The sequence below is a fragment of the Macrobrachium nipponense genome, chromosome 18, assembly GCF_015104395.2.
Source record: "Macrobrachium nipponense isolate FS-2020 chromosome 18, ASM1510439v2, whole genome shotgun sequence".
NCBI lineage: Eukaryota > Metazoa > Arthropoda > Malacostraca > Decapoda > Palaemonidae > Macrobrachium > Macrobrachium nipponense.
The window spans coordinates 55749186-55762580 of record NC_087211.1 but is presented as its reverse complement, the minus strand read 5'-3'; the positions used below and the strand labels follow the sequence as shown (position 1 = coordinate 55762580).

At 36.3% G+C, this 13395-nt stretch overlaps 1 protein-coding gene across 3 annotated transcripts in view; it reads right to left on the bottom strand.

The window, feature by feature from the left end:
* The window catches only part of LOC135197087 (phosrestin-2-like), a 265329-nt gene that overhangs the window by 121734 nt on the left and 130200 nt on the right, over nucleotides 1-13395 (bottom strand). Inside the window, exon 2 of one of the 3 annotated variants that reach the window (XM_064224044.1) lies at nucleotides 12597-12669. The exons of the other annotated variants lie outside the window; for them this stretch is intronic. The gene's annotated coding sequence lies outside the window, so the exon portion shown is untranslated. The remainder of the gene's footprint in view (nucleotides 1-12596; nucleotides 12670-13395) is intronic. 3 annotated transcript variants of the gene reach the window in all.

Below are 13395 nucleotides of genomic sequence, written 5' to 3'. Positions count from 1 at the left end.
CACAGGGCCCATTGCCTTGAAATTCAAGCTTCCAAAGAATACTGGTTCCAACCTCCCATCGCGGACCCCCCCCTGCAGCAGCGGTAACTGATCTTGATACCGTGATTTTCCATTGCTCTAGGGGAGACGCGAACCCGCGACATCTGAGTGGCATGCACACGACACTAATGACTATACCAGCTATAAGCATAGTAGGCCTGGGGATGATAATTCCTCGGATGAGAATTCCTGAGCATGATAAATCCTTGCTATAATGATGTTTTTCACGCTAAAGCGGCGAAGTGACTTTATGTAAACATTCAATTTCCTTTATGTAAACATTCAATTTCCTTTATGTAAACATTCAATTTCCTACGTGGCACCTGCCGTACATTAGCGGAGTTAGGCTGATGATGGTAAGCCTGGCCATAAAATCTTTGGTTCCTCGAGTGTTGGTAGGCGTAGCGCTAAGCCTCAAAATCAATAGTCATAAAAAATATGGTCACACATCTGACAATGTCAGGGCAAAACCATTTTCGTCTTCATGAGAACAATTTGAATTTGGATTTGCCCACGTGAGAGGCTAGATTTTTGGACACCCCCTCCCATCCTGCGAAAGGCGTAGCATCAGTAAAAGGTAAATCACAGTATAATACATATGCGGGGCGCCCATAAAGATTGAGTCACATGGCTGAACAACCCCCGTTTCATTCGAACTAGGGAAAGAAAGGTTCTCCAGAAGATATGCGGTTGAAGTTGTTCTTTTAAATGTGAAGTTCCTCAGCAGAAGAATCCTCAAGACATCAAGCTGGTAAGAGAAGGGTGGGGGGAGGGGGAGGGCTTGGGGGAATGTCAAAAGAAAGGAAGATGTCAAAGACAAAACCGCCCCTTCCAAGGGAAGCAGAGGTGAGCATAAATTTCGTCGGTGAAATTGAAAAAGTTGGGTAACTTTATAATCCCTCAGACAAAGGTCTCTCGTTGCTTTCTTTCTGTCTGTCTGTCTGTCTGTCTGTCTATCTGTCTGTCTGTCTGAAGTCTGTCCGTCTGTATCTACTCTATAAGCACAGAAGAAAGCGTTCATAAATTGTTGAAACAGCTTTCGATTTCCTTCTTTAATTGTCTGATGCATCTTCCCCACGAGCAATCATTAGGAGCAAGTAGAATGGTCGCTTTCCCTTGGATATGATTAAATTTCAGTTCATGAGCGCAATCCTCTTTCAGTAAGGCGATTGCTCCATTAATTTAACAAACAAAATGGAATCGTAAGAGTTCAAGTTACTGGAGACCGCTAGTGAGTTACGCTAACCAGACGAAGACGACGACGACGCGCGCGCGCACACACACTTATAAATGTCACATTTTACTTTTATTGCTTAAATGATACTGGTCTATTCGACAAATAATTTTAAGTAATTTTCATAGAACTAAAATCATACATAGACATTCAAATGTACTGAGAAACATGGGGATGTGTACTATCCAAACCAAAAAGGTTTGAATGGAATTTCGCCAAAGGACAGACATTTCATTCGTGAGCATTCTGACCAATCAGATGCTTGACAGGCTCCGGTCTCAGCCAATTATGATTTTCTTTTTCTTATTCTTCTTCCAACTTTCTCTCGAAAATCAGTCTCTCGTTTAATTGTTCCCTGGTTACAGGAACACGAACCGTTAACACGTTTTTCTCGTTAATTCTGAATGTCTTATCTTTCTCTACAGAAATGTGCTATTCTTTGCGAAGAGAGACCACACACTGGAGCTTTCCCATCATTTCTTTGCCAAGAAAATCGAGCGGTATGGCCATATTCTGTACTGGGGAGGAGACAGACTGAGAAAACAAACAAAGATGAGCGATGGAAGTTATTCTCTGGACGATTTCACGTTGACGGAAACCTTACTATATAAGCTAAGCTGCCTTACGGGATACCCTGCCATACAGGCTATCCTTTCATACAGAATACGTTAGGCTGCAATACACGATTCATACATTTCGATCGACAATTGTAGCAATGCTGAGGTTCATAAAAAAAATGGACGTAGCAGTCAATCGATTTGTTCCATTTGAGCGCTGGCTCGTTCACCGTTACGGACGGTTGTCAAGAACACAAAGGGTGACACAGAACATGATTTTGTCATTTTGCATCAACACAGAATTTCAGAATGACAAGACTTCCCTTTCAATGTGGTGGAGACAACCATCTCACATACGACTCATTTGCTTTGTACACCCAGCATTTTTGTTTTTCATCCATTCATCATTAACAGAGATGTTTATTTTGACGTGAAAAATGACGATCAGGTCAACAATATTCGCTCATTGAATATTTACCCATTCCCCGTTTATAACTGCTGCCCTGATCATCATTTATTTAAATTGGGACTCATAAACTCATAAATCTAACTGAATGTGTTGTTTGTTCGCAGCTACATCATCAGCAATGTTGACTTCGATGCTTTTAATCCTGACAACTGATGCCAGACTTGGCTCTCTCTCCCGCCACATGAAGTCCAGTTATGGCGTTCTTCAGTGCAGATAAGAGATCCGAAACCAAATCAAGTGCGGTTATCGCCACAGTGATTTACTTGATTACATTTAGTTTAGCTACAGTGATCTATCGAAATAAAGAAAAAATTGGCAAATCAGGTCTAAATAGGAATTTGGAATGTACAGCAAATCTTTCCCGGATTTCATAGAAAACAAATCCTACCAATTAGTGGGAATATTTCTGTTAATTCAACTTTTACTGTGAAATCTTTGGAAAAATGCTGTGTATCAGAAATATATGAAGGAATGTCCAAGAACAAGAATAGCTAGCAGATTATTTTAATAACTTTACAATACCCTAAAAAAAAAAACCATTTTTACTCATTAAAAAAAATCGTTTCGTTTGTTATGGCATTGCCTCTTCCGAGGTTTGGTATCATTCTTCTTCCGTGCGCTTCATTTTATCTTTTCTTCCTTGCTTGTGCACTAAGATAGGTGTACCAAGATACCCTGCCTGACGAAGCACGAGATCAAAGTACTACACTATTATAAAATCTTTGATGAACCCACGGGAATAAGATGACATTCCCAGTTTACCTTCCGGACTTGACTTCTTTACGTAACCACCTAAGCTCCCTCCCTAGCTGGAATTCAATTGTATGCAATCTGTTTCTCATTGCTATCATTTTTCAATATTTTTTCTACTATTCTAAACATTAATACTGTCATTACCATTATTATACATTACTATTTTTGCCACTACTTCAGCAACTGTGTGGATATTGCCAATTATAAATTTTATAATTTTATCTCGTGAATCTAGATTGTGTGAATTGTAATGTATCCACGTTCTATATCCTACGTATAAGGCCCTGAGCCAAGATATTAGTATTAGTTTTATTATTATTATTATTATTATTATCATCGTCGACTCCCCCATACCCTTCTATCACAGGAGACGCCTCGGGCCTCTTTTAAGGTAGATCTTAATAGGAGATATAGACATAATCAAGACCTGTCCCAGCCTTCTTTACCTTCGTTCGGAAGTGGCGACATCAAGGAAGGGGCGGTTGAGTGATCTTGCTACTCCAGGCCTCAAGGGCACAAGAAAGAGGGAAGAAGAAAAAAACGAGAGCTTCGATTATCAAGAGACTAAGATCTAATCTCCGCTGGGCGACTGGATGACAAAGTGGTGAATTTGGACGCCATGATTAAGAAGTGACTTCCACGAGGGAAATGGGACAGAAACTCTGATAAAAATTAGGAGACAGCAAAACATGTTGATCAAGAAGGAAGAGTACGACGACAGAACACCGCCGTGTTTACCTTTTGTTTGATGACAAACCTTCACACGCGATCCCGGGAACACTGAAAAAACAACATTCGCAAAATTTACCGGTTTAAAGAAGAAAACAGTCCTAATGAAATGAATCGGTTACGTTCGAGTAAGGCAAAGGAGCTCGTTCGAGGAGCTCCTCAGAAGAATGTCGAGGGCTACAGATACAGTGAATTACGAACTGGCTGAAAACTCGAACAATGGTTCAATGTCCATAGGAGAGAGAGAGAGAGAGAGAGAGAGAGAGTGGTTATTATGAACAAAGTAAAATCCAGGAGCAACGCTTCATGGAGAGGGGTTGATTGATTGATTATAGCTACTAGAACTGGCGTCTCAACACCTAGGTTATTGACGCCGTAATAAATAAAAAACAGAAGCTAAAATAAATAAATAAATAAATAAATAAATAAATAAATAAATAAATAAATAAATAACTTTAAAAGTAGTTTCATATGACAAGCATCTTAACTCACACACACACACACACAAATATATATATGTGTGTATATATATATATATATATATATATATATAATATATATCTCTATATACATATATATATATATATATATATATATATATATATATATCTATCTATATATATATATATATATATATATATATATATATATATATGTGTGTGTGTGTGTGTGTGTGTGTGTGTGTGTGTGTACTGATTATCATAGTATATATAAAGAGAGAATTTAGATTAGAAGGAAATCCCAAAACAATGGTTAATGGAGTATGAAAAGAAGAGATAATCATGACAAGGAATAACATCCTGTTAAAAAGGATTTTATAAGTACTTCTGGTTACAAGGTTACAGGTCCTAAAGAGAGTCGACCACATTATTTAATAGTATATACAACTAAATGAGAATAAACGTATACAGACTGAATAAGGAAGCAGGTGACTAATTAACAAAGTCAGCACACGAATAAATAGATAAACAATTAACAAACCGAAGAAAATTTCCAATGATGACTTTAAATAAAACCCGAATCACTCACGCTTGACGCGAACAGATCCAAGCATACGAGAAAGCCTCAGATTTCGAGATAATGACGGAAGAAAAATTAAAATACCACTAGGCACCTGGAAAACCTAAAAAAGTCTGTACATTAATTAATTAATTCTGGTAAACTAAACAAAGAAACGCTTTCATTTCTTATGGAAAAAAAACAGGTAAGTCAGTAATTATGATAAATTTAACAAAGAAACGCTTTCACTTATTAAGTAACCGTAAGGTATTTATAACATTAAAAAGCCTTGGAGGGCAGCAGTTCTTCTACAGACACTTTCACCATCAAACAAAAATACGTGTATGTCTTCCAATGCTCAACGGAGCAGCACCAACAGAGACTGGGAATGAGCTAATATTTTAGGCGACAAATACACAGCTTGCCGAATGTCATCAAGAAAACGCTGGGGAGGACAAGAAGCAAGATGAAGGAACGGAAGACCAGGAAAAATAATTAACGTGAGAACGCTAAAGTCATTGTAAATATATAGACAATACCCCAAAGGTCAATCAATACTCTAGTCCCCATTTGGCTTATCGGGAATCTAAGTTTATAGAAGTACCTCCTTAGGAAGAGCCATTTGGTCGGCTCTTGAAGAAGTATTGTATTACGAATGCACTGAAGTAGAATGTCTACATACGGAAGAAGGCTGTGATTTCTAAGTGATTAAGCATGTGGGCCAACAATTATTCTTTAGCATACTTTGTGTTATAATTAGATGATTTCTGATATAATTATATATATATATATATATATATATATATATATATATATATATATATATATATATATGTATGTATAATTAAAACACGGAAGTTTGGAACGTGATAAATGCATAAATAAAGGTATGAGCTGCTAAGTAAAGGACGTTGAATCGAAAGATCTTGCAGTTACTCCAGTGTTTCACTTTCCTTCGTGGCTTATACCTTTATACACACACACACACACACACACACACACACATATATATATATATATATATATATATATATATATATATATATATATATAACGATCACAAGTAACACGTGAAGGTTGTATATCAACAACCAGCAGGAAAAAATGAAAAGCAGCAGTACCTAGCGATTTCGTGTACTCCTGATATCAACACCTCATTACCTTTTGTACCTTGATGAGGTGCGTCGAAGAATACACGAAAGCGCTAGGTACAGCTGCTTTTCCTTTTTCCATGCTGGCTCTTGATCTAACACACAAACACACACACACATACATATATATACATATATACATATATATATATATGTATATATATATATATATATATATATATATATATATATATATATATGAAACAAAAGGACCTCATTTAAACAGAATGGTATTGAGCGGAGATAATTTATTATAATTTATTCAGCCAGAACAGAATTTCAAAAGTTTTCCAGGTCAGACTGTCCTCATCGTCTGGTATCTAACTGATGATGAGGACACTTAGTCCTGGAAAGCTTTTCACTTTCTCCGAATCAATATCTCCGATAAATACCATCCTGTTTAAATGATGTCCGGTAATAAAGTTTGATATATATATATATATATATATATATATGTATATATATATATATATATATATATATATATATATATATAGAGAGAGAGAAGAGCAGATAGAGAGAGAGAGAGAGAGAGAGAGAGAGTAAAATCACACGTTTCTGTTGAAAAACAACCTTTAATAAAAACCCTTCAAACTTTACGTAGGATGGCAATTAATTTACATGACATCCAATTAATTCTATTAAAAAGAAGACACGTTCAATAAACGCGTTATATCTAATTAAAAGCTGAGTGAACACTAAAAGAACAAAAACATTTCCTTATATAAAAGTAAATCCTTGACTTGACTTAAAGAGGTACTATTTCTGGGTTATAACGTGACGAAGTCTACCATCAGCAGGAGGGGGAACATCCAGAAAATGCCGACTCAGCCATAGAAGTCCCCTGACATTCGAATAGTAGAATTCTGTTCTTATGTTTGGTTTCTTAACACTCCTTGGGCAAGGTCAGGGTCAGAATGATGCTCTGTTGTGCTTCCTAATCTACTCTCTCTCTCTCTCTCTCTTCATATCTGTTCACACAGATATATATTATATACATACGGTATATATATATATATAATATTATATATATATATATAGATATATATATATATATATATATATATATATATATCTATATATACGTATATGCAAATATATATAAATATACAAGTAAATATACACTTATATGTAAATTCTATATATATATATATATATATATATATAATATATATATATATATATATATAATATGCATACATATTATGTATATATGCGCGGTTCTGTGTGTGTGTGTGTGTGTGTGTACCATACAGGCATCATTATTTAAAAGATCAAAGAAGCCGTCTTCTTCAACACTTACACATAAACTAGTCCCCAGATAAGCAAAGTTGTATATCTTGAGCACTAGAACTGTTTTCAATCCCGAATGATTAGCAGCTCAGGGAACAAAAACGAGGACCGTGTCCCCCCCAGGTGGTTTCTTCCCTTTCCTTATTGTGAAGGCCTCTTCAGACGCGAAGAGCTGGACCGTAGGGGAAAATGTTGCAGGTGAAGTGGAATTGACTATAGGGCGTCCTAACGAGCTCTGAAAGGATTACGTAACGCTATTACGAAACTCCCTCCAATAAAAATACATTCTTTTCAGCTGAAGCGGAAAGGGTCATTAAAAAAAGAAAAAAAAGACAACCTGCAGATCAGTCCACATGGAAGAGGAGGCACGGTACGAGTCTTATCTTGTCAATACCAGAGATAAAATATTCATAATGACAATACCCTATAGCCCTTTTATACAGAAAATTTAGAACACAAAAGGTTGTCCAGCTTTTTTGCATGGAACCGTTCTTACAATTATGATGCGTAACTTTTATCGTCAACTTGTTATATAATCGTAAAAATTCGATGAGTTAACTGCATACGAATAGCCATTCAGAAACCGATGTCTGAACAGTATAGGTATGGGGACTGTCTATAACTGAATTATCACTCTGTAAACGTCTATAACTTTAAACGAGTGTGATGTCTAATATGTTTAGTAACAGGAAACGAATAAGTTATATATATATATATATATATAGATATATATTATATATATATATATATAATTAGTATAGTATATATATACTAATGCTACTTTGTTTTATCTACTACTGTCTAATCTGCGCTTTACTCCTTTCTTCTCCCCTTATCTGTCATTTTTTTTCACATCCAAATTGTCTTCTAAGGAACTTTGCAATTCACGAACACGGTCTTTCGGTTTGCTCTAAATAACGAGAGATTACATATCTAAGCCATATTCAAAGATGGGATCTGTAGGCCTGCGTGTTTGTTCAGCTCCTACTGATTGATGTATAAGTCCAAAATACAAAATGAACATATGTATTACAGGAAGTGTCACGAGGTGGTAATTATGACAACATACTTTTAGAACTGATTGAGGCTCCTTGCATTCCTTTGTAGCCAAGTATGCGAAATAATCATGAAAACTGATGTCTTTGCGAAAGGTTAAGTGTGAATTGTGGATTACATAGATTTTCACCCAGAATGATGACCTGAGAACTACCGTAACTCTAATAACCCTAGAATCATAATTTTAAGGATATTTTCTTCATTATTAAAGTGGTATGTTAAGAAATTCACAGTCCCGTAAAAACAAATTGTTAAAAAAATCCACAATTATATATTAAAACATATTTCTATGTAAAAAACCAAATCTTTCGAACACATCAGTAGACGTTAAAATGTAAATGGAGAGGGTAGTTTCCTCCTGAAGAGCATCTAAAAAGGTGGACGGGGCGAGAAATAACAGCCCATCATCGAAGAGATAATCATAAAGTGCTAATAAAGTGGTAATAATAATCAATCAGAGACAGCAAAACCCTCCAATGTAGAGCAATCCATCTCCCTCTCCCCCCACAAAGAAATTTTTTTTTTCTAGGTCCAGATCTAATCACTTGTTGCCATTCGCGAGGCCCACCTACAGTGACATTGTCGGAAAATTCCAGAGAACATCTTCTGTACTCATGCTACCAACACCAAACAAACAGGTAAACAAATCAAGCCAAAACATAACCTTTATGTCTGAGTTAAAAACAACTGAAACACTGATCAGTCGGATTCAAAGACTGAGTGAAGGCAATCCACTGGGTGGTTTCTGATTGATGAGAGGATAATATGTTCTCATTTGGAATGGAGTACTGATTCATTGGATTCATTGTTATATGTGATGTTTCGTATCTTTGTTTCTCCTATCATGGTCTCACTGTGAAGACAGTATCGATGTAAATCTTCAGAACAATCAAATTTATTCAAGTTTAAAGTCAAGAAGAGAATGAGACTAAAAAAACAAGTTTCATCTCAAAATATGAATAACAACACACCTCTACAGTGGAATAGTTTTTCCAAAACATGGTGGCTCATGTTACTATCTATACAAGACTCACGGTAAATAGTACTCTGGCAGTACTTATGGATGCTGTTCAGAGCTTGATGGGAAATCATCTGGTGTCTCTACCCGACCAGTGCTGAACTAATTTGAATTTGTAGGCTTCAGCAAATGCTGTCACTAAAATGTGGCTAACTGAAAAATGTAGCACCACAATTCTGTATCTTAAAGGGGCTGACAATTGGTTCTTCATGCAGGTTTCAGACTACAAATCCACTTCTGTAGGCAGAGGCACCAGGTTTCGACAAGGAGCATAAAAATGGGATCTGTAGGGAAGAGGAAGAATGATCTGAAAGACTCGCACTCATGTGTGGCAATTTAATTAAGGCTCTATGCTTCCCTGGGTGCCACAAGTATGGCCTGACTGATGCTAATCTAGTTGTATCTCACGATGTTTGCATATACAACTGTTGGATCAGCTGCCAATGAACAATTAATATTTCATCATATAAAGTTTTTATTTGTGTACAAAGAACCACTTGGATCTAACCAAAGGATCTGACATGCTGACATAAGTGAGGCAGAAGACAGAAGACTATATTCCTCTTGTTGGAAACCTTAGTAGTCAAAGTCTATTTGGAGAATGGAAGCAGCTTCAGGGCAGGGTTCCAGAGTCAAATAGGTTTATTATTCTTTCCTTAATCTCCAAAACTGTGATTACAATTTTTTCTTCTGTAGTAGATTCTGATATTATCAAGAGCTGCAATCTGCCAATTGAGCTTAGGACTGGTCACCATGCAATGCTACCCCATTAGGCTCCTAACACCTGTAGGCGCTCTTAACCAAGTGTTTTATGTAGCTGGCCAGTGTACAGTGCTCCTGAACCGGAAGATAATCTTAACTAGCGTACTATAACATATATTTGTTTCCGAATCTGCCATCAGAGAAAGCTTTATAGTAAGCTACAGGTTCCAAATTGGATTTGCTTAAAACAAGGCACAAAAACAGTTTATCCACATGTTTATGGGCACAGGTAAACTTACAGCTGTGAAAAACCAATGGCTTTCACTCACAGCACTCAGAGAAGCTGTTTGGAATCTGACCAGAAAGCATAGTCTGATGACCTCCTCCAGCCTATCCTGAACTATATTGGTAAGGTGCATATTAGTATCAGAATTGGCGACAAAGAGGAAAGAAGGTAATAATCATAAACTTACTAGGTTTCAGGCTCCAAATTGACTTTTGAGGTCAGAAGCACTCAGTTTTGAGATTAAGAGTATGAAAAAAGATCTAGTGGGATGAGCTAGGAAGCAAGCGAAGAATGTTAGAAAGAGATTAATGTTCGAATAAATGTATGAAATGAGGGCCATAAAACCCAGTGCTGAAGCTAGGGAGGCTATTTAGTTCCATGGAATGGTACACATTTGTGGTGAGAATCCACTGAGGCCTCATACATCAACTGGGGTGCCTCAGGAATTGACTGATGAAGTGATACTAATCCAGTTTTTCTATTTGAGGAACTGTGACCCACTATCCTGATCTAACAAAACTCTGCCTAAATATAAAATGTCTAACTGTCATGCTGTGAACAGACTCTGTGGATGTGAGCCAAGCAGATCTGCCAAAGTGCTCTTTGCTTTGTCTCATGTGCAGCAGCCTGCCAGTTCATCTAGGCTCCTTTGGGTAAAGTATTAAGGGCTTGTTTGTTAGCAAGAAAATAAAAGAACAAGTATGAGCAAATCAAATATTCTTAATATTGTTAAGATACAAGTTTCATAAAAACATAAACATCTTTCCTTCAAAAAATTCAAAAGTTGATCAACCGTTGCCAATTTCTTTAATTCAACATTATACATACGTGTTAAAAGACATATTTTTAAAGCGCTTCAAAACGAAGTAGAAAAGAGCGATGATTAAAGGTATTCGTTAAATGAACGAGAAATACTAACCCACCTCCATATTCTCTAAGGCATCAAGCTCAACAATGAATTATTTGATATAGAAAAGACAATTCAACATTCACAAAGACTAGGTTTCAAATTTCCAGATCAGCCTTCCAGTTTTGCATTCTTCATCGCTATCCGGAAGGGTCTCCTAAATTGGATTCAGGGTCACAGTGCAGTCAAGAAAACTCGTTTCATTTCTGTCCTTTTGAGCAACTTAGACTTGCAGTCTCGCGTAACACAAAGGCATAGGAAAAGCGTCTGTTTTATTTTGCTTTTTACGAGCTTCAAGCGCCTTGTAGCATTGCCTCATTTTTTTTTACCCTTATGGGGATGTTCATGTATTGACATTTTTATATCTTTTCATTTATTTACAATCTAATTATAAAAAGCCGGTTTGTTTTTCCTTTCCACAATAATTGGCAAACTCTTTTGTGGAAACTTGCTTTGGGTGCTAATGGCCTTACAGGCTTCATGGTTACGAATGTTAACTTATCTTGGCAAACAACAACAACAACAACAACAACAATAATAATAATAATAATAATAATAATAATAATAATAATAATAATAATAATAATAATAATAATAATAATAATAATGCACACTTTAAAATCCCCCATTAAATTTGGCTTTGCAAAATTTTATTTTATTCCGATTTCGTGAATTCACTTTGATCATTCTTTTGTTTTCTAATAAATTTATTTGGCGTTGTACCGGGCATTTATTCGTAGCCTTCAGTGCTGAACTCAAATAACTGAGCTTCAGGTCTAGAACTGTAGATTTATGATACAATTATTTATAATCACTGTGAGAAACTATTTAAACAAGGTTAAAATTTTCATGAAAGGATGATGAGAAGGAGACAAACTCATACACAAGACAGAAGTAACTCCAGTGGTTGCTGTATCAATGGCTTTCAAATCAATGACTCATTTGGTTATTATGAAACTCCAACAAACTACTAAGACTATTATGGCGAAGGGACCAATGCAGTAATTACTACATTAACCGCACATAAACACGAACATGGAGGAGCATTCACAAACTTTATTCCTTTTCTGCAAAACCATTTCAAAAAATGACCCTTTAAATGTCACCGATCTGGCTTCAAATTCTCTCGCTTTAGTCCGAATCCTTGGTCATCTCCTAAAAAATGAAGACGGAGAGAGGCCAGCCCATACACAGAATGTATATTTGTCTGCGAAACTGAAATTCTCAAAAGTAATTTATGATTATTGGAGAGCTTCCGAAGAAGAAAGTTATCGTCAGGGCAAAAAGTTGCATCATCGTCAGCGAACTCCATTTGGAAGAAGAAAAGGAGGAGGAGGAGGAGGAGGAGGAGGAGGAGAAATGGAAGGTAAAAAGCCTTTCAATGGTCGTTTACTGGAACTTACGTCAATTCCAGTCAAGATCAAAGCGCCGAAACTTCCGCGAGAGTCCAATCGTACAAGATAAGATGATCGAACTCTGAGGAAGAGAGAAGAAAACACAACGGATGACGTCATAATCTGGTAACTCAACTGCGTTAATCGAAGGAGCAAACGAAGGAGAATTGATTAAAAGCATCCTAATGGAATTCGATCCCCTTTAAAGGTTGTCGATGTCCGTCATTCTACTCGGAAGGAAACATCATGAGCAGGAAATCCAGGGCTACTCGTTGCTCTCGACAAATTCTTAGCTCATGGAAGATGGAACAGCCACATTTTTGCAGAATAACTCTTCTTCAGATTCTTAAGGAAAACTTGAGATTTCGTTTCTAATCTTGAAAAAACTTTCCTAAGGAACATTCGTATATGACTATTTGTTAAGTAGTGCCATTAATATGAACATTAAGAGTAAATGGTATATCGTATTTTGCTTTTAGCAAATAGACAAGACCAGATTGTTATCAGGAATTAAATCTTTAATTGAAAAATCAGTGTAAAATCACTCGTTCAATGGAAAAAGGTTTCAACACATTTTTGAGAACTATAAATGGTTAGGACAGACTCATTTCATGTCATGTCTCTGAACTGGAGATTAAAAAAAAAATCCTAAAACAAGCAAATGTGCTATCTATTTATTACCTTTTTCTCTCTCAAAAAATAATTTTTTTCGTCGTTCTTCACAGAGTATCCCAGGAACGTAGGAAGTTGTTTATTTGGTATCTGTGTGACTCGGATCTCAGAACACCCTTAACTTAAACTTTGTAAG